The sequence below is a fragment of the Dicentrarchus labrax genome, unplaced genomic scaffold (assembly GCF_905237075.1).
Source record: "Dicentrarchus labrax unplaced genomic scaffold, dlabrax2021, whole genome shotgun sequence".
Taxonomy (NCBI): domain Eukaryota; kingdom Metazoa; phylum Chordata; class Actinopteri; family Moronidae; genus Dicentrarchus; species Dicentrarchus labrax.
Window position 1 is genome coordinate 33,544,315 of NW_026136711.1, and position 25,244 is coordinate 33,569,558.

At 39.3% G+C, this 25,244-nt stretch overlaps 1 protein-coding gene across 1 annotated transcript in view; it reads left to right on the plus strand.

The window, feature by feature from the left end:
* The first annotated feature begins 3,986 nt into the window (after positions 1 to 3,986).
* Positions 3,987 to 25,244, plus strand: part of ripor3 (RIPOR family member 3) — a 61,317-nt gene continuing 40,059 nt past the window's right edge. Inside the window, exon 1 of the mRNA XM_051415629.1 lies at positions 3,987 to 4,752. The gene's annotated coding sequence lies outside the window, so the exon portion shown is untranslated. The remainder of the gene's footprint in view (positions 4,753 to 25,244) is intronic.

Sequence of the window (25,244 nt, forward strand, 5' to 3'; positions counted from 1 at the left end):
TTGGTTTGCAGTAAAAGAGAAGGCATTCCTCTGGAAACAACAAACAATTCAGAGAGTAGACAAACATAATACAAACATGATAAATGATAAAGATAAAGGTAAAAGTGCTCCGGGCTCTGAAGATCAGGACTTACAAAGAGAGATCAATAAAAACAACACAAAGATAAACAACCTCTACAATAACTTCAGATAAAAACAAGAAGGGGAGGGAGAGAGTCGACATTTAAAGTCGCTCTGGTTATCCGCTGTAAGTGTCTGCTGTACAGGGTTAAGCTGTGACTCACCAACACTACTACTACAAGACCATTTAACAAATTGATTGAGGGAGTTTCTGATTCTTTACAGAGAGGTTTCCAAACCATGACACCAAGGAAAAGACTAAGATTAAGTCTAAACCCTCCAACGGCACTCTGAACAAGTGAAGACTCGACAAGAACATCCTCAAATAAACTCAAATTGGTCCTCGCAAAGATAGAAGTAACAGCGCGCACACACACCATTGCACAGTCAGCTGTTAGTGAGTGTGTGATTAGGGAGTGGAGCAGCAACGGCCTCCAGATACACAGGATGCACTCGTCTCTTCCTCCTTATCTCTGCCTACCATGTGTCTGTGTGAGTGTGTGTGTGTGTGTGTGTGTGTGTGTGTGTGTGTGTGTGTGTGTGTGTGTGTGTGTGTGTGTGTGTGTGTTTGTGTGTGTGTGTGTCTGTGTGTGTGTGTGTCTGTGTGTGTGTGTGCGTGTGGTACTTATGAGATGAATGTGCCAGCTGAAGTAAATATCAGTGTATATTTGAGCGTTAAGAGCCAACTGATGGTGTGTGTGGGTGTGTGCGGTATGTGCATTTGTATATGTGTGTGTGTGTGAGTGTGCATTTGTATATGTGTGTGTTAAGAGATCTCTACAGAAATATTTGTGTATTTTAAACCTTGTGTGGGTGTGTTTGTAGGTGTGTGTCTCATCTATCGCATCAGATCCTACATATATATCAAACACAGGCAGCTGACGGACAAACATCCATCCTGTCACAGAATCATGTGAGAAACATTCGTATCATATTATTATTGTAGCTTCGCAGGTTGTAGCCGATTAATCATAAATCATTTATATTTACATTATTAACTGACAGTTTTCTGCAGAATATTGTTAAGGTTTAAGGTTACTGGTCATTTGACTGTTGTATTACAGTCAGTACACTTCAAAACTTCCTTACATATTTATTTCAACCCAATCAAAGTTGTTTATTTTTCATCAAACTTATGGTCATTGTGTCGACTATTTTCCAAAGAATGTACACTGTGACATCCAAGAACTGATAGTTTTACAATAATAAGTTAGACAATTCAACTAAGAACAGCAAACCTAATTATCACATAAGTCTGTTGGAGCCAGAGTACAATGTTATCATAACTGATGAAAAGTTTTAATAACTACAAGGAATTTTCCTTTAAAACTGCATCTGATTGCAAACATTCCTCAACACAGATCAAATAACTTGATGTGAAATGTTCAAATGTTCACTGTGTAACAATCAGGTTTAAATCTCAGTGAGCTAAACACACGAACACCAACAAGGGTTGAAAACAGCAATCTTTGGTCTTTGAGGCTTTTACTGGAAGTAACTGTGATACTGTGGAAATAATTTTTGGTTGAAACACAAAGGAAAACATAGGAAAAGATGAGCTACCATAAACAGTTCGAGCAGGTTAGAAAGAGGGCTAATGTAAAGATTCATTAATAGTTAGAAGGGTTACAAGAAAACAGGACTGACAATATTAACTGTCAGTTAGATCAATTGTCTCTATATACCTGCAGTATAATGAAAACAGTACCTTCAGATGGTGCTCCAACAAAGACACTAGAATAAAATTAGACAACAGCTCCCACTTAAAGTCATACTTTCGAAAACGCTGTGGTCAAATACCTCCACAAGGGCTGTACGATCCTCTAAATTTGATATTTTAATAACAGAAAATCTGCATTCAAACCGGGCGTCTTTGTTGAATACGATGATATTTTAGACAATAACTCTTAGTGAATGTGCATATAGAAATACAGTAGTTTTCCTGCAGCCTGGTTCCAAAATCTTATGTAAAGCCTGAAATCAGAAGAGGGGATGCTGTTGTAGTAGCTGACTGACTGCCTACATACTTTGTTTGGGTGTCCACATATTTTTGGCCGTGTAGCATATATATATTTATATGTAGACACAGACAAACTAAAACATTCCTGGATCCACACCACAAGCTAATCACTTGATCCCCTGTCCTTTAAGTTTGCACCAGAGTTTATTATCCTGCTAATTACCAAACAAACCAAACAAAAGGGACCTTAAAGACAACCTCAGCTCGTTAAAGGACGACTACATTAAGCCGTCCAACATGAACCTTAAAACTGGTGTCAACGTCCCCACATCACAGTTTCTCCCAACAGGCTGATTGGGACACAACAACTCTGAGACTAATTGCAAGTTCAAGGACTCAGTCAGGCTGCACAGTCTTATGAGGTTTTTCACAGGGCATCATGGGAAAGCTTCTAGACGGAGCTGCTTTTAACAACGCTGCATACTTTGCACTCACAAGCATTTCTGTCTGATGACTCTGTGAGTCTCTGATGTGGGCGTGATAATGGCTGAAAAACAGTCAAAAACAACAAAACAACGACAAACAGAACGTGACAGTAAACAGAGCTCACACAAACTGATTTAGAACCGCATACACCATGAAGGCCCGTCCAGTATGTTAACTGTTGTTGTCTCCTGTAATCTTTAAAGGTCCAGTGTGTAACATTTAGTAGGATCTATTAGTAGAAATGGAATATAACATTCATAGGTATGTTTTTAATAGGTGTGAAATCACCTGAAAATAAGAATTGTTGCGTTTTTGTTACCTTAGAACGAGCATTTCTTTGAAACGCCATGTTTACACAGCAGTCCAGGACAGACAAACCGAACAGATAGTGCCGGTTCTTCTTTGATATTTACCCAAATTGTTTTGGGTTGATGGCAGAAATTTCAGAGAGACAACTGAAGACCCGAGCCAATAAAAACTACCTACATGGCAGATACTACAAGTGTTCTTAAAAGGTCCAGTGTGTAACATTTAAGAGGGTCTACTAAATGAGGGGTAAGCCAATTAGTTGCAATCTCCAACTACACAGCTAAATGCCGCTAAATCCTACACATTGGACCTTTAAATTAGGGTGAAATGATCCTTTAAATGTTTGTTTACATGTGTATGTTTGGTTCAGGATTATACCACTGAACTAATGATTACTTTTTCCCACATATATTTAAATATTGAATGCTCCTGTTTCTTTCTTTTATTCGCTTGATTTCGAGGTTTACATCCTCTCATGGCTACGAAGCTCATCCAACCATATAGATTGTAACATACTGATGTGATGAGTCCACTTTCAGTATGCAGTGTTTATTTTCACAAAGGCATGGCCATCAATCAGGACATAAAGCAGCAGTGTTAGTGATGTATGTGGTCTGTGCTGGAGCCAGGTTCTTTAGTTTGAAGCCAATCTGCCAAACATGATACTCGCCAAGCGGAGGTGGGGGGAGGGGAAGAAAAGAGAGAAGGAAAGTAAGAGAATGAAGTTCTGAAACATTTACATTTACTCTGAAACGCAGAAGAAAAGGAAAAAGCAAGAACATTGAGAAAGAAAGCAGAGTGGAAGGGAAGGAGTGGAAAGTGAAGATGAAAGAGGAGTTTGAGAAGACTGGAGGACAGTTGTTGGGAAACAGAGGAAGGGGGGAGAAACAGAAAGTGTCCCCACGGGAGAGCAGAGAGAAAGAGAGACATTTAATGTAGCGGAGGAAAAGAGAGAGCACAGAAAGAAGAGTCACATGGAAGGAAAGAAGGAAAATGACAGATCAGAGATGACAGAGAGGCAATGGACAGAATAAAAGAAAGAGAAGAGAGGGGTGGGAGTAAAAGAGGAGAGGAGGGTAAAGGAGGAGAGCCATAAAGAGTTAGAGATACAGATAAGAAATTGAGAATGACAAGTGTTGAGGGCGCTGAGGGAGGGAGAGACGAAGGCAGAACGTGAGAAAAAAAAGAGTTGAGAAAGAAAGACATAAAGTGGAGACAGACGAGGAGAAGCAGAGCGGACAGGAGAAGGAGTGTTACGAGCTAAATAATTAAGACAGAAGACCAGAAAGACATCAGCAGGAGCAGGGAGGAAGGAGGAGGTGATCCTTAGGTGCATTAATTGAAGCTGACAAACAGAAAAGAGCAGATTGTCAGAGTGGGAAGTGTTGAAAGAGGAGGAGAGAAACACAAAAGAGGGAGTGGAGAAGAAGCAGAGGGAGAGAGGAGAAGAGAGGAGAGGAGAGGAGAGGCAGCGTGTGGCAGAGAAGGAGAAAGGAGGAGATGTGAGGAGGAGAGCTGAGAGAAGAAAACAGGAGGGAACTTTTATTCACTGTTGTGCTTCCAGCCTCTGACGTTTCTGTGAAACCCTCTGGAGCTGCTGCTGCACGACTGAATGCTATCAGGACCGAACAGACAGCTGCCAAACCCACCGACACACACACACACACACACACACACACACACACACACACACACACACACACACACACACACACACACACACACACACACACACACACACACACACACAGTAACACAGAAAGAAAGGCGAGCAGGGGAGCTCACAAGCAGTGTTGGATATGACTCGTCCGCTGAGGCACTGTGGTGTGGAGGACTCAGAGTGACAGTTGGGAATAACCGGTTCTTCATCCAGTCAGGTAGGTTTAATATAACAGCTGGGATTCATCATCTGGAGTTGTGCTATGGGTGTTTCTAAGAGCTTTAAATTGAGAATGTAAAATGAAGGTTTGGTTTCTAGTTTAAGGTCCCTTTAGGGTAGGAAAGGTGTCTGAACCTGTGTGCTTGCTTTATTGGAACATTTACAGAATCCTTCCTTTTTGTTGTTCCACTGGAAAAACATGTGGGAGATGTTTCTATACAGTCTGTTTAAAGGACTACAGAACACTGTGGATGTTAACATTCAAAAAGAAAGTATCAAACTTTTTCTAATTTAGATGCAATACCTCGACAGCTGCTTGAAATGAAACTAAAAAGTTTGTAGTGTGGAGCGGTTGCCATGACATTCGGGAGCAAACAAACAGCTGGTTGTTGATGTTGTTTGTATGTTGGAGCTGTTAGGTGTGGGAAAATGCTGTTTGAGTTGAGTTCTCAGACACAGGTGAGCACCTGGCTTAGTGGATGAAAAGTCACTACACACACACACACACACACACACACACACACACACATGCACACACACGCACAGGCAGGGCAGGGATGCTGGTTCTCCAGGTTTACCGGCCCCGGTGACAGGCTGAGAGGCTGGATGTTGTTGGTCTGGTAGCTCGGAGTCCATCTGTTACAGTGTTACACTCACATCTGTTCTGACCCGCGGTCTTTGCTGAGTAACACCAGGGTTTTTTTTTTTTCACGTTGCGTGTTCTGTTGTTGCAGATCTTAAGTTTCACGTCAGAAAAAACGGCGGAAACATGATTCTGCTTGTAGAAACTTTGGCTTGTGATTCAGTTTTACATCATCTTCCAGAGTCGCCGGCTTTTTCATTCATTCAGTCTACTCCACTGTTTTAAACTTTGCAACACAACAACTTCAGTACACACAAAAACAGCAACATCTGTAAACTGTAACAATATATATTGAGATTTTATATTACTGTGTCTATTCTCTGTGCTCACTTCTATACTTTTGCGTAAAGGTTATATATAAAAGAATTAACTACTACTAGATGTCGCAGTAGAGCAGCAACATCTCAGACCAAAACAAATGGGCGCTATGGCACACCAAACTCCAAAGACAAAACCAGTAATTTTACCTGGCAGATAATCAGAAAACACACGGATGAATGAAATAAAATAAAACTCACCAAAATGTCTTTGTTAGTCTTTCCAACAACGGTTGAAATAAAGTCGTAATTCACCAAGTTTGCTGTGAAAATGTTCACAAAAACAAACTACAATGGCGGCAACATTAGCTAATCAAACACGCCCGTCAAAGTACGTCCACTAAAAATTGTTCTTGTTGCCACTGACAGGCTGAGATTGTTAGTCAAAGTTTCTGACAATATTACTGAAATGTGGAGATAGACCTTTAGAAGCCATAATGTCGTTACCGCTCACCACCAAACTCCAGAGACAAAAACAGTCATTTTAACTCACATGACGTTGTAACATCGTAACTTCTTCGTAAAGTCCACAGAAACAAAATAAAACTCACAGAAACCGTCTTTGTTAGTATTTCCACTCTTCCAACAATCACCAACTCCGGTTTGATCACAATAAATCCTCAATCAACCGACGCCGATGAGAAAAACAACAGTTTCCGTCTCTACTTGGAAACAGAGGGACTCACATACATCTGCACACATCTGGACCCGATTGGTAAACACACACAGAGAGGATAGCAACACAGGCAAAGGGAGTGTGACAACATGATGTCAGGACAACATAAATCCACTATATATTTACACAGCAAACAATTGTTTGCTGCTATATTAATGTTAAAATCTCACATATATAACCTTTAATTACAGAGCTGCCTTCTCTCCCTTTCTTTCCTCTTCTTGTCTTTTCTCCTCTCTTTCTAATATTTCGTCTCCTCTCTTCAAGCCTTCATGATATTCCAGTTTGTCTCGGCTGTTTGAACACAAATCAGATTTAAGGCAGGAAATCAGAGAGCAAGTTTACATGCACTGCAATAACCTGATTACTCTAAAGCCCACGTTTACCAGCAAATGGTCAGTAATCAGATTTCTCCCCCCACCCTGGCCCAACCATATTTCCAACCCAAAGCTGGCAGTGTGTTAGTGATATATGACCCTACATCCTGGTTTCCTGGTTGGAGCATTTGGACTGACATTCAGCTGCAGAAACATCAGACACTTTTGTTTCTGTTTCTGTTTCAGACTTTGGATGTAATTACTAGACAAAAGAGAAAAAGACTTTCTTTTATCCCACTGCGCTGCTGCTGGGGATTCCCTCTCCCTATCTGAAGTCTTTGTCCTGAAATATCTGAAATACATGTTATATAAAAACAGCATAAATCCGACTGTTTCTGTAACTTGCCTCCCCTCTTCTAGTCCCTTCTCCTCTCCTCTCCTTCCTCCTCCCTCCTCCCCCCGTCCCTCGTCCCTCCCCCTGTCAGATGGAGGTTTTGCTCTCAGAACCAGATGAGCGTCAGTTTCTCATGAACCCCCTCAGTGAGTGCAGCTCAAACCGACGAGCTGCCAGAGAAAACATCAACACAACAAGACGGGTTCAGGATCTGCTGCTCGCTCACCCTCTCTCTGCCCCTTCCCTCTCTCTCTCTCTCTCTCTCTCTCTCTCTCTCTCTCTCCCTCCTTTCTCCTCCTCTACACCCCTTCTGTTTCGTTCTGTCTCTCTCTGTTTTCTCTCCCACCATCTACTTTTTAGTTCCTGAGTGCTGCTTTAGTTCAAGGTTCCTCGAGTTCATGTTCTGTCAGCTTCAGGTGGTACTCTTAGTGTGTGTGTGTGTGTGTGTGTGTGTGTGTGTGTGTCTGTGTGTGTCTGTCCCTGCAGCAGTGGGGGTCCATGGGTCATTAGATGGACTCAGTAGGAGGTCGCTGGTTCAATTGTGGTTGAATTAAATGTTAACACTTGTCACTGAGGAGTGTGTGTGTGTGTGTGTTTGTGTGTGTGTGTGTGTGTGTGTGTGTGTGTGTGTGTGTGTGTGAGGGGATGGACCATAAGGAAGCTGGCAGTGTGTCCTTTGTTCAGTGAAGTGTAAATCTGTTCCACGTTCACGCGCTTCATTGTAAATGGTTCAGACTCCTCGACAATGGTTGCATAAGTGGTGAGGATGCCGACACGTTATAAAGGAATGCCAGCAGTGTGAGATTAATAGAGTTTGTCTTTGTGGTCTAATAAAGCGTGTAGTGCAGATGTTTGGTTTTATTGTCACTGATACACGCACTAACTGCTGGGGAGTGTGTGTGTTTTTGAATACAGAGTGTGTAATGAAGTGTGTAACTGCTTTTGAAAGGACGGGTGGCACGGTGGGTTAAGTCTCATAAAACATCATCAAAATGAATTTTATTGGATGTTTTGTACTGTGAACGGTTTACACTCAATAATATAAAATACCATGTCTGTTATTTCTATTGTTTACATATTTTGTGCTTTCAAAACAAATGAAATGTCACATGAATAAATCGAGTTGAATTGAGCTGAGCCCAGTCTCTCGCCGTGTAATACACATGCTGATCCACAACAGCTCTCAACCTTTTTGGTATTCAAGGAAATTGATGCACATCAGGCCACGGACGGGTATTTGATAAAATGTAGACCCAAGGATCCCAGACTGTTAAGATCTACTCATTTCATAACTGTCTCTAAGGTAGATTAAAGAGTGTGAAATCTATGAACAGAATGTAACAGAGAGTAATCCTTACACATTCTCTCATTGTGGTACCTTCTAGTCAATGAAATGATTCACCCTCAACGACCCCAGGTTGCAGTGGAGGTTAGCGTGTGATGAGAAAAATGCAAAAAAATGATCTTGTTCCAAAACGTAAATTCATGGAAATTTCAGACAGAAAAGACAAAGGCCTTTAGTGTCACATATATAGATACAGATAGATAGATAGATAGATAGATAGATAGATAGATAGATAGATAGATAGATAGATAGATAGATAGATAGATAGATAGATAGATAATTCTTACTCACTCAGCTCGCTTTATCGCAGTATCACACCGACGCGTGTAGAGTTTGAGGAGTTGGAGATTTAGTAAAGGTGTCTGTGTCTGGGAATTTGTCCACATTATGCAGTTTGAATTTATTCTGTTTTTCTCACCCAAAAAACAGAACTTTCAAAACCATCTCCGGACTGTATAAATCCTAAAACATTGCAGGGAAAACAATAATATTAGCTGCCCAGTGAGGGTTAATGTCAGTGTAGCCAAAAACACAGCAGAGCTGTTGTCATTAACCTGGATTCAATTATAAAATAATGATTTTATGAGCGCAGCTGGAGAATGGCTGCTGGTTAACATGTAGTGTTCATTAGCTGCAATTAAATGACTTATTTTGGACTAGTTCTTTGTGTCTGCCAAAGGAAACTGGAAAATATGTAAATGAGAACAGCTGAATCATGAATCTGGCTGCATTAAAACAGGTGATCACAGAGAGCTGGAGGAGAGAGGTGTAAAGTCACAAATCACACAAACTAGATGGTTTATTTTTTGGACACAGTCTGAGTGTGTAAGATTTTCCAGGTGTAAAGGGCTCTTTGTGGTGTAATTAAGGGTGCTACATGCAGCATTTAATCACAATCAATAAATCACTACCCCATTAATTCAGACATATTAGCATAATCACTGTAAACAAACAACACCCCTGCTGAAAAGACTCCTCACTGTAATTTGAAGAGAAATCTGCTGAATGGCTCCACAACACAAAACAGGAAGCAGGCGTTCTCTTCCAGAGAGAGAATGAAGGTTGACAGAGAATCAACAAGTTGCTGCGACAGGAACAGACAGCCGTCAGTTTGATGAGGAACAGAAGCATTAATGTCATTATTGTGGCTTCATGGAACATTACTTACTAACATTACCACAAGATTATAGCTGGTTGTTCAATATAAGTTACAGTGATTAGATTCAGTCTCACAACATCAGCTTGTTCGACACTTTAATACCTGCAGGCTGTATTAAGGCAGCTTGCTGTGTGAATATTATGTCACCTGAACCCAGTGGTTTTTAAACTGTTTGTGCCCAGTGCACCAAAGGGCAGGACAAAATCTCAAGTTACATCAGTATTCATATCCATACAAAATGTTTATCTCCCTGTAAACATATTTCACTAATGCAAAATAAACTTTAATAAGAAACTATATTAATAATGAAATACTTAATAAAATAAGTAAATAATTCATTTGAAACAACACACCCATTTAAACCAGACAAGTCACAAAATTAAAAATTAGGTATTTAGTGTGTACAAAGGACTTAAATAGTAAATTAAATATTAATTTATAACTTTTTATATTGCCATAATAATTTGTGGTTGTCACCATCAAAATCCCACTGCACACCGTCTGAGAACCACTGCTTTAACCCGTATTCTCCATTCATTCTTCTGTCTTCTTCTTTTTCAGTCAGTTAAATAATGAATGGTTAAGTGAGTTTGTATGAAGTTCAACTGTTCAAGCACACAATAAGCGAAACTTAATGGTTCATAATGGCCAGTAAGGCAAGTTATTCGTCACCCAGATATTTGTCTCTTAGATTCTGGTCACGTCCACCATTACAGTAACTGTGCTAGCTTTTTGTTTTGTTTTTCAACCAAAGAAATAGCGAAGTAGTAAAGAAATTGAGTGTAATTGGTTTGATTTGGGTGAATTGACCCTTTAGCGTGAGTGTAATAGTTGTAGAGGTCCACTGTAAAGAGAATAAATTATATATATACGTGATTAAACTAGTATATCTTCTCACTGATATGTGTTTGTCCAACACCATAATCTGAATGACAATTTGCTGTGTGTGTGTGTGTGTGTGTGTGTTGGTGAAACAGCTGTTGGATGAATCCTTATTTCTTGAAGAGGTGTGCTGCATGCACTAGTCTGAGGTGGTTACTATGTGTGTGTGTGTGTGAGCGTGTGTGTGTGTGTGTGTGTGTGTGTGTGTGTGTGTGTGTGTGTGTGTAGATTTACAGCCTCAGTGATTTACAGCAACAAGCTCATCCTGTCAACAAAAGAGCTCCATTCCCCGATGCCTTCAACTCCATTTATTATCCTTAAACACACACACCACACACACACACACACACACACACACACACACCTATGCTGCTTCCAATTAGTCACATGACATCATCCAACAGCCCCTTTACGCCGACATGCAAGCACAGACACACAGAGAGCTTATCTTGCCCCATGCTTTGTGACCTCCAGGTCCGTGAACCCTCTGGAGAAATGATGAACTGAAAGAAAAATCCACAGCAGGATGAAATCCATTCCGGCTGCTCCACATGAGAACTTTATGAAACTTCTTTTAAAGATAGGATCATTTTATGCTTATTTCTGAAGGAAGAAATCATAAAGATGCTCATTTACTAACAAATAGCCCTTGTTGTTGTGTCGACTGAGGGAAGAAGAACAGATGGGATGGAAGTTACATAAAAAGTACAAACAGCTAAAAAATACATGAACTTTTGTTGATGTCTTTCATTCTGATGCTTAAATCCAAAAAATTTAAATGTACCCTTTTCTGATTCAAACAGTATGACAAGAAATGCTACAGAATTTGATAAGCAATGCAAAGCCTGGTCGAACTGTATGTACGAAATGATGTCAAAATGGTTAGAAAAGTGACAGTAGGACAGATTTACTTGTTTTAACGTCAGGAAAAAGTTGCACTGAACAAACTCTATAAACATTTTAGCTGCATTACATAATATTCACAAAAAACTAGTTTAGAGATGAAATATTAATGCAGGATTATGATCGACGTCCCTGAATGCATTCATGACGTGATTATAACAGGATAACCACTATTTCAACCTACTACTTCAGACTGAAGAGGAAAAAAGGTGATTCTTTTTACAGCACTCGTTGTCAAACTATGGTACGTGTTCCACTGGTGGTACGCAGAGGAATCTCTGAAATTAAATACTCAAAACGTGACAAATGTTTTTAATGAAACCACCAAATTAGCGCTGGTTCTTGAACCGGTTCTGTTCAGGATTCAACAATAAATAATCCTTATTAGGAATAAACCTCCCTTCTGTGTGAACTGGGTAGAGTTGGCCTATGCTACTGTATTTTAACCAGGGGCATAGTGGAGGTAAACCCAAGTTAACTCAGTTTATCCATCTGTTTGAAATGAAAGTTTACTTATTTTCAGATCAAATGTATCACTCAATGAGGGGAGACAAGGTAGGAAACCTACAGTAACACTATTTTCTGAGGTGGAACACTTTGTAAAAACTTTAAGAAACACTGTCTTACAGGATCCAAACACCTTAATGTGTTCTTTATGAATTCAAGACGCCTTTATGGATAAAACATTCTGTCTGACAATAAAATCTTCTTCAGTGCCATTGTCCTCTCAGGAAGCTCCAGCTGGTGACCTAAAGAGGTCAGAAATCACTCAGTGTCCGCATACTTTAGCACTTTAGTTTTGCTTCAAGGACAGTTAACACCGTTGTTCCCAGAACAAATATTCTCAATAGTGAAACAAACCTCATCATCGGGGGGGCTCAGGGCTGATGTCCAGTGTTTGTGTCATCATTTCTTCAAGTTTCTCTTTCTCTTATATAATCAATGTCTTTTTCTCATGAAGTGACAAAAAGAAACCAGTGGGAGGAATACAGAAGTTTGAACTAATGTTGTTTAAGAATGCAAATGTTCACTTACAGATATAGATAGATGAGAAGATCGATACCACTCTCATATAATTGATTAAATTTCAGCTACAGCCAGCACACTCTTGGTTTAGCTTAGCATAAACATATATACATATACAACAGTTAAGTTAGCAAGGATACATATGTGATTAGAATTTCAAAATAAAGCTACGTACCTGATGTAACTTAAGTACATAAATAAAGCATAACTTATGTAATGTACCTGACTTAAGTACGTTAGGTAAATTGTAAGAAAAGTTAAATCCAGTGTGTTACTGAATATAATATTAAACGGTGTGTTTTTATAATCACCTGAATATAGGAAACCAAAGACGTGAGTGGTGTTCAGTTAGTTGCAATTGGCAGCTTCACCACTAGATGCCACTCAATCCTACAAACTGGCCCTTTAAGAAAGCAAGTAAGCTTCTTCTCCAGATTGTCAAACTATTCCTTTAAGATGTGCTACCACCGAACACTGGCAGAAGAAAGACCAACAATTCTTCAATTTCAGAAACATCCTTCATCTGATTTCGATTGATTGATGATCGAATGATTCAGAATTACAGTCCTGAATGGTATCCAGTCGTAAAGTGACAGAACAATTCATAAAACATTAATCCAACTCTTAAAACTCCACACGCGTTGACAAGCTCGGGCTCTATGTGTTAACTGTCGGTTTATAAATAGATGTCGGAGAGTTTTATTCAATCAAAAAATCATATATTTTGGAAGCTGCCGCCGTTGGCAGTATTTAAGAAAACTGATGAAAACCATCTGCATTTGCAGGTAAAGCTCTCTGCACCAAAATGTGCTTTACATTAATGAGAAAATAATACATTCAAGAGTAGGAGTGATTTCTTTTTCAAATGGTGGATATCAGATTTTTTTGGAAGGGAATATTTCCATTGTTCCATGACTGCTGCAGTGAAAAATATGTTTTTAGTTTTTTTAAGTGGGAGTGAAGACAGACACAGTCTTTTTTTTATTAGAATACAGAAAGGGACTTTTGTATCGGGCCTCTCAGGAACTTGAATGGAGGAAAGCTACCCACTCCCTTACTGGTTCAATCAGCTCAACTGGTCTTTCAACTGGTCTTGGTCAGGTGTACTGTGCATGTTCAAACACCCAGGTCTTTTCTTTCTTTCAGCTATCAAACTATGACATGACACACTCCTACACCCATGTTAATTACAAACAAAAACCTCTCTCTACTTTCACAACAGTTATTGTTAATGTGCAGAGATTTTTTCTGTTGACTTTGGTTGTCTGCAGCTCGATTAGTGAATAAAGTAAGCTGTGTATATCCAGTCTTATAGCATTTTATTGACACAGTGCAGTGCATCTAAAATGTAAATTCTCCTTCATTACAAGAAGTTTACAGCTGTGATTTCATTTTCAGGAAAAATCGTAACCACAACCAAGAAATTGTTTAAGTTATCTAAACTGTTGTGTTTTCAAATTAAAAGCATGTGGAAATGAGGGGAAAGTTATTTGAATGCATCATATATTAAATTTAGGGCTTCCTGAGCCGTCAGACACACACTCGGCACATTGTAGGTTTTTAACTGTTCACAGCCACTGAGAGGTCCTGTCTGCTCTCTGACATATTTCCTGTCACAATTCACTGAGCTGTGCTGCCCAATAAAGCAAGAATGCCGTAACAGTCCTAAAAGTAAGCTCTCTATTTATGATCGCCAGCTTTATAGTTTCACATTTGTGCACACAACAGGGGGAAGGGCTCTTTCAGACAGAGGACTACTGTTGACCTAAATCAGCACTTTTATTTGCCAGCAATTGAAAATGATTACTGGGTCAATAAAAGATTCAAAACTGATGAGTGTAATTTAAATTAAAAGGTTATTCACTCTCTTATACGCAAGAGTTGTTATTGGGACCCAGAACAGGAAGTTGTTACTCCACAGTTAACTTTGTTTTATCCGACTGAATGTAACCAAAAATACATTTACCTAAAGGTCCAGTGTGTAACATTTAGGAGGATCTATTGGCATAAATGGAATATAATATTAATAGGTATGTTTTCATTAGTGTATAGTCACCTGAAAATAAGAAAGAGAAATTACCTTTGTTACCTTGAATGCTTGGACGGTGAGGCGAGGGCAATGCAATCAGCAACTGCACCGCTAGATCCCACTAAATCCTACAAACTGGTACTAGTTTGAGGTTGTCTTGTTATGTTACAGCTTATAAAAGCTCATAAAATGTACTGCATTGTTAAAAAATGTATTATTCTCAACCTCCAGTCGAAGCCTGTTATCAGGTTTCAGAAGTCTATGAGTTGAGACATTTCTCCTCTAAACTAAGGTAAAATGATCCAATATTTTACAAAAGAGTAAAGATTTACAATTTTGTATTTTTATTTATCATCTTATGACACCTCAGATTTATCTAATTAAATACATTGTCCTATGTTTGGAAACCAATAGACTAAACTAGCTAACTGTGTCAAACTAATAGTAAAATACTGCTCTAACATTCATGTCTCAGTATTAAAGATCTAATAGTGTCAGATATGAATCCCAGAACAAGTATTTTAAGTACATCTCTCATAATACTTCTGCACTTCTACTTCGACGCTCCTTCCCCCACTGATGTTTACTGTCTCACTCCAGAATTAAACTTTTTTTACAATTCAGGTCTTATGTAACCTATTGTCTCTGTCTAAAGTGAGACAATATTGGTTTAACACAACCATTAGATGGACCTGACAGCTCATCCAGTAAATCACCGCTCCCAGGGGTCCAATCTGACAACATGGAGCTCAGCCACCTCACTCTGCCTCTATGACCTCTTTTGACCAGCCACTTGTATTATTTTACCAGCCACATGTGTTTGGGAATATGAATAAATCTCTAAAAATAGTTTTCTTGTCAATCTGCCTGGTGTAGTTATAGACATTTCTGTATTTGTTTCTGCAATTCTTCTCAGTTTTGAATTGAATAGTTAAACTTTCCAGGGTAGTTTCCATAAAGCCCAATGAGACATGTTTAATGATTTTTTTTTTTGAGTGGAAATGGTTGCTCCTTTGCAAACCAGGAAGCAGCTGTAGTTAGGCAGTAATTCCTCCTGCTTTCTCTCATTTTTATGTGTGCTAATTTACAGAAAATGTCGATATGGTGCGTACACTTTGGTAACAACTGTATATCTCCAATACCCATGGGGGCTTTCTGTGATTGTGGCTACAATGCTGAACAAGACCCAACTTTGTACTTTGGGTGTTATTGCTGCAATAAACCTGTCTCAGATATTTGTGCACAATGTAGAAGAAATGACCAGAGCTCTGAGTGGATAGACTAAAATGCCGTTGTGTATTCTTAAAACATATTACCTTAAATTAAATACATATTGTGTGAACTTATAATTATATTATATATAATAATCATAATACTGCTTAACATTTTCCAAAGCATACACAATATTTTTAGATTGATCTTCTTTCCAGACAGATACTCTATCCACTTTAGTAACTTGCTTGAGATACAGCAGACATTTGCATTTATATATCTGTCTGCTCTACTGTTTGTTTAAAGTCTGTAATGCAGTTTTGAGCAGGGACAGATTTGAAAAGTTCAAAGGATAGATAGTTTGAGAGATCCTGGAGAAATTGCATGCAGCAGCAATTAGAATTAATTCTGAAAAACAAATAATAAGCAAAATTTGGTCCTTTCTTATATTAAAATCCAGTGTGTAGGAATTAGTGGAACCTAGCAGTGTAGCTGCAGATTGCAACCAACTCGCCTCCCTCCCTTTCAAAAAAAAAGGAGAAACAATGGTGGCCATGAAACTCGCAAAAAATTCAATAGGCTCTATTTAGAGCCAGTGTTTGGTTTGTCTGGGCTACTGTAGAAACATTGCGGGTCCCGTAGAAGAGCACCCGCTCCTTCTGTCGATACAAACGGCTCATTTATATAAATATGTATTTATATATATAGATCCTCCTGAATGTTACACAGTTGACCTTTAAAGCTTGTTCTGTTAAGGTTTGTTTTGTTCTTTGTCAAAGGGGAGGTTGGGGAACAAGAAGTCAAAATCAGCAGATTCAGATCACAGTAAGAGGGTTATCCAGACCTTTGAATCCTCCCATTCCACCGAGCTGACTGATTCTGGTCGGGCATCATGACATGAAACAGCAGTTTCTTAGTTGAAAAAGTGATTACCCAATGAGCGCCACAAGTGGGGGCTAACAAGGTTGTCAAGCCGTTGTCGAGTTGGGCGCCAGAACCAAAGGGGAGTAATAACAACGATGGTAACCACTAGACAAGATAGACGCTGCTATTGAGGCATGGCTACCCATTCAGGCAGATACGTCTCTAGTGACTGGTTATGGAAAAATCTAATCGTGTGGAAAGATTGTGTTCTTACGCTCTCGCACACAGACCTCACACAGGCCAGAGAGGCACACTTCAGTCCACACTTTAAGGTCAAACTCCAGAGAGTTCATCCAGGCTCCAGAGTGATCTACAAGCCCCGCAAGTCCAATCTGATACGACACACTGATGCTGCAACACTCCACCGCCTTCTTCAACGCTTGCAACCACCCAGGATCAAAGGTCAAACCCATGTTCTAATCCCTGACAGGTCAGCAGGGTGTGTTCAGAACACAAACCAGATACAAACACCTTTTAAGACATGTTACCTTTCAAGTTTATATGGTCAGTTGCTTTTTTACACATTCAGCAGGTAGGGAGCAACATGATCATGCATTTGCAGTAGTGTTTGTGTCCACCTCTCTCTATTACAGTAGCTCAGCTTTTGGTTCCTCTTCCAGAGGTAAATATCTAGCTCTTTAGCTGTTAAATGCTCCACTATGTTCACCAGCGAGTCTCTAACTGTTTCTGTCTGCTGTTTGCTGCTAAGCAGTAATGTACAGTGGGTTTTTAGGGCTTTTTCTCCAACGTTATGAGAGCAGATAAAATGGATAAAACCGATAAAAAATGTGCCAAAACTCACTGTAAAGCTCTGTAAAGCTGAGTGGAGCTGCAGATTCATGTGATAATTCTCTGTAGGTTAATCACTGTGAGCGACCTCTCTCACATTGTCATTTGATACACTGACACACACAAGCAACAATGAAACAATAATGTTGGTTTTAGATGCATTTTGAGTCAAGCTAATTCACTTTGAAAGCTTTTTATGAAGCCATATGTTGTTGTTCTGTGGAATTCACCACACTGTCCAACATTAACAGTCTGCATCCCCTTTGTGGCACGTATATGCATGTGTGTGTATGTCTGCATGCAGATTTGTGCATGTGTTACTTATTTCTCAGCATGTGGCCTGAGCCTCTGCGCTTTTTACTACAGATTCAAAGAGCAGGTTTAGAGCCCAGTCCACATTGACCACCTCACAATTTACATCCAATACAAACATTTAATGCCAGTGCAGAAGGTAGTGTGTCCTTTATGTATTGAGGCTGAAAGTAAATGTATGGCATGTGTTCAATTGTCACGCAGGAGACTAGAGTTCACATCCCATCACAAGCTAGAAACTGATGCTCACCTTTTAATAACTGTTATCATTATACTTCCCTAACCTTAACCCTACAGTGGTTGCCATGTTGAAAGCAAGAATTATATTGACATATGAATATTGATGTAGTTGTCTGGCAGTAGGGTTGAAATTCTACCAGATTTTAAAGGATTCAAGTGTTTACTCAGCAAATCTATCCAGATAACTCAGTAAATCTGCTTCCTGGAGCAGCCAACTGAACACGAAGCATCTGCACTACTAAAAACTTGGATGAACTTCAGCAGCCCTACTTAAGAACTGAATAAATGGAACTCTCTTTCTGTTGTCTTGTTTGTGCGCCGTCTGCAGCCGGTGTCTGCCAGAGATCATTTGTGAGGGAAGGTTCTTCCCTCACAAACCTGTGGAGATGTTTTGTAGCTCCAACAACTTCAACAGAGTGGTACGTCAATTTCAGGAGAACCACTTCACAGTTACACATCCCCCAGGATTATGGTGCTGGATAGCTGTTGCATTCATCTGAGCACCAGGTGCAAGAAATCCGGCATGCTTCAGCTCTCATGGTCACACCAGCAAAGTCCTACATGGTTTTTTCATAAAACATCTGGTTTTTGCTCTACCTGCTGCGGGAGAAAGGAACCTGATGAACAGAAAAACCTTTCTCCAGCTTCACACAGGACAGAAATGTATAATTGATCTGCCTCAGATTAAATGAATAACAAGTGTTGTGTTTTAAGGAGGATTTTCTCTTTAACTGAGCCCTCGCTGAGTCGGGACGCCCCCCGCAAGTGTCATTTCTCTGAGTAAAATGCTCATGGCCTCGGGAGACAGAACAAGAATTTCCATTTCACACTTGGGTGGAACTCCAGATTGGCTGAGCTCACCCCATAGGGCCCTTTCAGTGGCCTACATTATGCCAAGTAAAGTCAATCATGTGAAAGGAAAAACACCGGCAAAAAGCTTCCCACAAACACACTCGTACGAAGCTCCACATTTTTATTTTAGGCATTTGGCCGACTTCTTCTATCTATCAGAGTGAGTTATGCAAAGTGAAAACGCAAGAATAAATCATCATGCTCTTCTTCCAAGTGGCCTGATAACAAGAGCAACATGTTACAAAATCAAAGTGTAATATACAATGTGTGAGAGGAGACCTTTTAAGGATTCAATATTATGACATTTGACAGATGTTTTTGTCTACAGTGTCTTACAGGATTATGGGTACATACATTTGTAACTCAGGCCCCCCGCAGTCCTGGCAGCCATTCAGGTTTTGAGCCAGTTTTTCCAAACCATAGCCCACTGAGCCGCAGGGAGCCTTGTCTTTGTGAAGCCCTGCATGCTGTGCCACATATATGCACTCTCCTCATATTGAAATATCAGGTTTCTGCTCCATAAGAGCGCCGGCTATACTGATGCAAAGCACTATCCTGCCTAATGGACAGAAATGCAGAAATCAAAGCAACATTATACAGACACAGGGGTTAAAGGAAGTTGAGAGAGGGGGTTGTTTTTATAGTTTAGGTCTGAATATAAAATACAGAATTCCCCAAATTTCCCCAATTTCTTTAGATATTCACCTCCATGTGCAAAGTAGATCGTTTGCAAGCTTCAACTGCCAGTGACAACTTTGCATCCCACCTGTAGGCTGACCTACAGACTGACAACGAATATGGTCTAAAGGTACCTCAGGAAAGGACTTTATCTCTTCGTCCTCCCCAGAAAGGTTGTCTGTGCAATCAGCTCATTACGAACCATATTTATTGCTCCTCCCTAGCCGCCTGTTTTTACAGGAAATACTTTAATATGTGGAAGGAAATAGGACTCTTCCTTTCTTTGCTTTCCGTTTCATTTGGACTTACTTGAAGAAAGAAAGCAAAAGCAGAGAATGGTTCATAAGCCTTTGTACGTTGGAAACGAGTTTCACAAACGGAAGATATGTAAGGGATTCAATAGTACTGAATTTAAAGGTGTTGACTCTTGTCTTGCAGTAAGCCTCATGATACAGCTTATAGCTTTTCGAAAGTGTGTGTGTGCAGAAAAGTGGTTGCGATGCAAGCAGTATTATAGTAGTAATTGACTATAGAGAAAGTTGACAATGTAAACAAAACAACAACACATGAGGAGTTTGCTGTAGTGTTAAAAGTCAGTTTCTCTTGGAAGAGTTTCACCATTGTTGTTGTTTGTTCAGATAATGAAATCTTGGATGGCATTAGCCATTGTTGTTGTCGAAGTCGACCCGACACATCAAAGTGTGACTATCTTTGTTGTACTTCAAACATCAGTTCATCTCTTCCTGTCGACGATGCACATTGAGATACAGATTTCCTCTTAAAGGAACTGTAGCACAAACCACTGCACACATTCAGTGAAACATTTATTCATAGAAACTGTGTAAATTGATGGTTTAATGACTATTGCCACTGTAATTAGTAGATTTCAAGTGTAAATTAGGTTTGTGGATCTCAGAACAGTGGACACCAGCCGACACTGTAATCAAATTACATAACAGCTAATTAGTTTTGAAGCTCGAGCTTTAATCAGCTGAGAGGAGAGATCAAATCTCTGCATGCTGTGCAGTGATGGAGCTCCAGATCAGACTGCTGCACTGAGCCTAAACACATCGCCATCAAGCATCAAGAGTGATAGTAGTTTGTGCGTGTGTGTGTGTGTGTGTGTGTGTGTGTGTGTGTGTGTGTGTGTGTGTTTGTGTGTGTGTAGAAGTTGTTCTTTGCTAAATTGAACTCACTGGCCTCACTCCCTACAGGGCCACTGGGTATCAAATTCAAAACACACACTCACACACACCACCAGGTTCCCACTGTGATCTTTATTCTTATTTTCTTGTACGTGGTGTGTGTGTGTGTGTGTGTGTGTGTGTGTGTGTGTGTGAATGTGGTAAGAGAAAGAGAAAGAGAAACATAGTACATAGCAGAAGAACCAGATTAGAATAAAACGCCAGTAAGGTGGCAGGTGGATGGACTTAAAGGACCAGTGTGAAGGATTTAGTGGCATCTAGTGGTGAAGTTACAGATCCTCCTCAGTGTTACACACTAGACATTTAAGTCATTTACAGTCTCTTGCTGTGTTGCATATTTTTGCCTTTTCTGACATTTTAAATGCAGTTAAAAAAAAAAACAGATTTATTTTAAGCTCTTTGCTGTGTTGGATGTTTTCAGTTCTCGCTAGTGGCAAGTTGTTCTGTTTCTGTCCATACTGTCAACTTAGTTCTTCTACTGAGTCCAAACAAACCAGAGAGGTAAACTACACACATCCTGTGGTTTAGGGGACATTTCCTGGGGGGAAGCTACCACACACCACATTAAAACAAACTGTTGAAAAAGGTAGTTAAAGGTTAATACTCTCTTGAATTTGGTTTAGGTTACAGTAAATCACCATATTCTGATGACATTCTATGGTCATTCTTAAAATAGTTACTTTAATATGTTTAATGTAATGAAAGAGTTAAAGTGGCTATAATTGACATTTTTATAATAAGTGTTGCTCATATGAACCTATAGAGAATTAGCAGCTGAATCTGCTGCTCCGTTTGGTTCGTAGTGTTGTTTTCAGTCACTGCACAGCAGCAAACAGAAGGCAGACACACTTAGAGACTAGTTGGTGAACATAGTGGAGAATTTAGCAGTAAAATGTTATAAGGAGTAATAAGTTTGGTCTAGACCTGCTCTATTTGAAAAGTGTCCTGAGATAACTTCTGTTATGGATTGGTGCTATACAAATAAAATTGAATTGAATTTAATTGAATTGAATTAAAAGAGCCAGAAATTCCCTTTTAGGAGTTGGTGGAGACCAAAAACAGAGCTTAAAGAGAGTGAATATTGGTGTCAAACACAACTCCAAATGGATGATAATTGTGCTTTATAACTGCTCGATGTGTAAATAAGCAACTGCTAACAACTTTGCCATATCAACTTCTATGCTGATGATATGTCAATCTAAGCTTGAGAGGCAGCGAGATCACAAGAAATTACAAGATCATGCCAGAATTCATCAAGCTATGCATTTGTGTCTGAACCACAGTGGTTATGAACCAATCGGCGGCCTAGAAGGAACTACTGGCAGCCACAGTATGAGCTTTAATGTGTTTTAAGGTGTGTGTGTGTGTGAGGTTACCTAAAGAGGTTAACGTAGATACTGCTAGCATCAGTTACAAGAGAACTGAAGAATATTTCTTAGTTGAAAGAAAAGCAAAGAACAGCACTGAAGACTTTTCTCTATGGAAAATCTGTAATTTTCTTTTTAAACCTTCAACACACTAAATATAAGAATGCTGATTGAAAAGTCAATGTACTGCTTACACAAAAAGATGCCACGTTTATTCAGAACCTAATGTACTAAACATGCATTTTACGTCCCTGTGTAGTTAAACAGCAGAGGCTCAAGGGGGTATTAAAGTTAGAAACTGGGATGTAATGACCAAACAGAAGTCATAGATGTCAGATTGTTATTTCAGACAGGACAAATCTCAGTGCAACCATAAATATAAGTAGTTGGCCACACAAAGTGCAACAGTCTCTTGTTATATTGACAGATACAATAAAATTCCTTATCTTTTAATTTAATGAAGATGTTAAGTAAAATTTAAACTTCACTGATGTAGCAGAAACGAGACTCATCTCAGTTTAACTGGCGTTCTAATTAAATTCTAATAAGTAAGTGAAGTAAGTTTCAGGCAGTAGTTTAAAGTTGTGTGAAACTACAGTAACAGCTGTAAGACCCTCTGGTACCATAAAGACTTGTAAAGTTCATCCTCCCTTATCTTCTGCTGAATCCATCACTGCCTGTCCACTGGGCAGCTTAGAGTTTTAACTGACAGCTTCATAGCCCAAGCAGTCACCAAACAATTCGAGTGATTCAAAAATATGTTGAGCTGTCAGTGGAGACATTTAGAATTTAATGGAATATGGTTCAGGGGCAAATCTGGTAAAGTGGGATGCAGAGGGAAAGCAGGTACTGTAAGAAGGCAGTTTATTTGGTCTTTGTTCAGAATCAGGTGTCACTTTCCATTCTGCTGATCATTTTCCTCCCATCCTTGCTCCTCTGTCCTCCCCAGACCGTGATCCAGGAGAGGAGGAGCGTTGAACCACAGGTGTACTCCAGGCAGAAACTTTTTTTTTTACCAGATGGAAACACTCCTTCAGTAGAAAATCTAGTTTTTCTGTTAATGTTATGAGACAGTCTGATGGAACAGTAAAAGGAGCAGCTTGTCATACTAATAATATTGGTATGCCAGTGAAGGAAACGAGCCATGTTTCCTTTACTGGCAGAAAATGGAAAACGTACAGAAAAGAAAAAAGTAAGAACTTCATCAACAGGCTCACTGACGCGGATTTAACACAAATAGTTAGTTAGCTAAAGCTAATGGAGAGTCACTATATTGGACTTTAATTGGTACACTTAATACCTTTTGTAGTTTAAGTCCCTGAATTAAAACAAAAAAAAAATACATTTGGAAAGTTTGGATGCAAGTCTTAGTTTTAAAGTTTCCTATTTGAATTCCTTTACAGGTTTTTTCCTTTAGAGGATTTTTCCAAAGTTTTCCACTTGTTGATTGTGCGAACACACCTTCTTGAAAAGGTCAGCGTTGTGATATAAATCCTAATCATCCCTCATAATGGTTACCAACAGGTCTATTTCTCCTTCCGACCAGAAAACGAGGGCGTTTGTTTTGCATGATGTTGCAAAACTGCAGTAAAAACCACAACAGTGACGGATATGTTGATGGTGTTGTATGTCCAAAGAATGCTCCTAAAACCGGAATAATATCAAGTATTAATGCTCCATTTGGAATAAGGCCTAATTAGAATTTATCTAAAGGAAATATGCTGTTTACATGACCCTTATCAAATGTCATATTCTGAATAATGGTGGAAAATTTGTGTCCACGTAACAGTAGTCACTGTGGCTTTAATTCAGAAGTGGTATCAGTCATGTCATCAGAATAATGTTGTGTATATATCTCAGCCTTAAATTCTAACGAGCTCAGTAGTTGAGATAAATGACAGTCTGCTGTAAAAGGACCTTCGGGTATCATATATCTGCTGTGAGCATCTTTACCTCCAGGTTCTGTTGAATCTATTAGTGCCTTAAATCAACAATCTGATGCTGCAGCACATGGACAGATACAACCTGCAGACCCATTAGACTCAGCACACTTAAGACGATCATTTGTCTGGCAGAGGTGTCTCAGAAGAGCTGTCGGTGGAGTGCAGAAGTTAGTGAGTGTTACAGTGGACCGTAATGTATGAAAGGATGTTTGTCAAAGTGAACTGCAGCAACACAGTGAGTTATGTTCAAGTACCCTGGAGAAACGTCTGTAATTTTAAGCTCCACATTCTGCCATCATGGTGGCCTAATATGTCATCACACATTATTCAAAGCATGATACAATCACATGATGATAATTTAAATTATAACATTTTGCCTCATAAATCACATCAGCTGCAACCTTTTACTTCATTAAAAACAAACAAATTAGATGCCTCATTATCTTTATTAGGAAATCAGAGGGTAATTTTAATAGAATAGACTAAGATGGTGAACATGATAATCATTGTACCTGCTAAACATCAGCATGTTGCGGCGCAGATGTTAGTATTTAGTTCAAAGCATCGCTGTCTCTAAGTACAGCCTTGGGGTTGCTAGTATGGTAGACTGTTGGTCTTGGCTTTTTATTTAGGGAAGCCTCTCTTTTTCAGGAACGCCCCGATCACATTTGCACACATTCACAACTGGAAGCTGGCCTTTTCTGTCCATCTTGAGCGGTCCTGTCTAATAGGAAAGGCAAAATGACCCCAAAGAAATTAAAAACCTAAGAGGATTGGATTTGTTTCTTTCTGATAATTTACTGTAGCATAAAACATCACAACCTAACCAATCGTTTTATTCAGCTTTGATTGATTCAGAAAGACACATTTTAGCTCTTATATCCACAGCCAGTGATTATTTAAGTCATAAATCTGGACCCAAACCTCAGTTCCTCTCATTTTTAGGTACTGCGGTATTATTTTCATCTGTAATATCGCGCACTAGACACAAAAATAAAAAGGATGGAGCATTCATTTTTGGCACTCTTAAAGTCTGAACACATTCAGTTCCTGTGAGCAAGTCTAAAATTAAAACAGATTAAACTCATATTTGCTTTCTTTCTGCTGGATTCATGACTTAATTAGAAATAAACATCAGTAGACAAGTAGATAAGATAGAAACAGGTAGAACAACAGACGAATCCCAACATATAGTTTACATTATTTTACACATTTTAAAAGTATTCATTAAATAAATATTTCCTATTAGTTTTCCTAAGTATTCAAAATGTATCGCA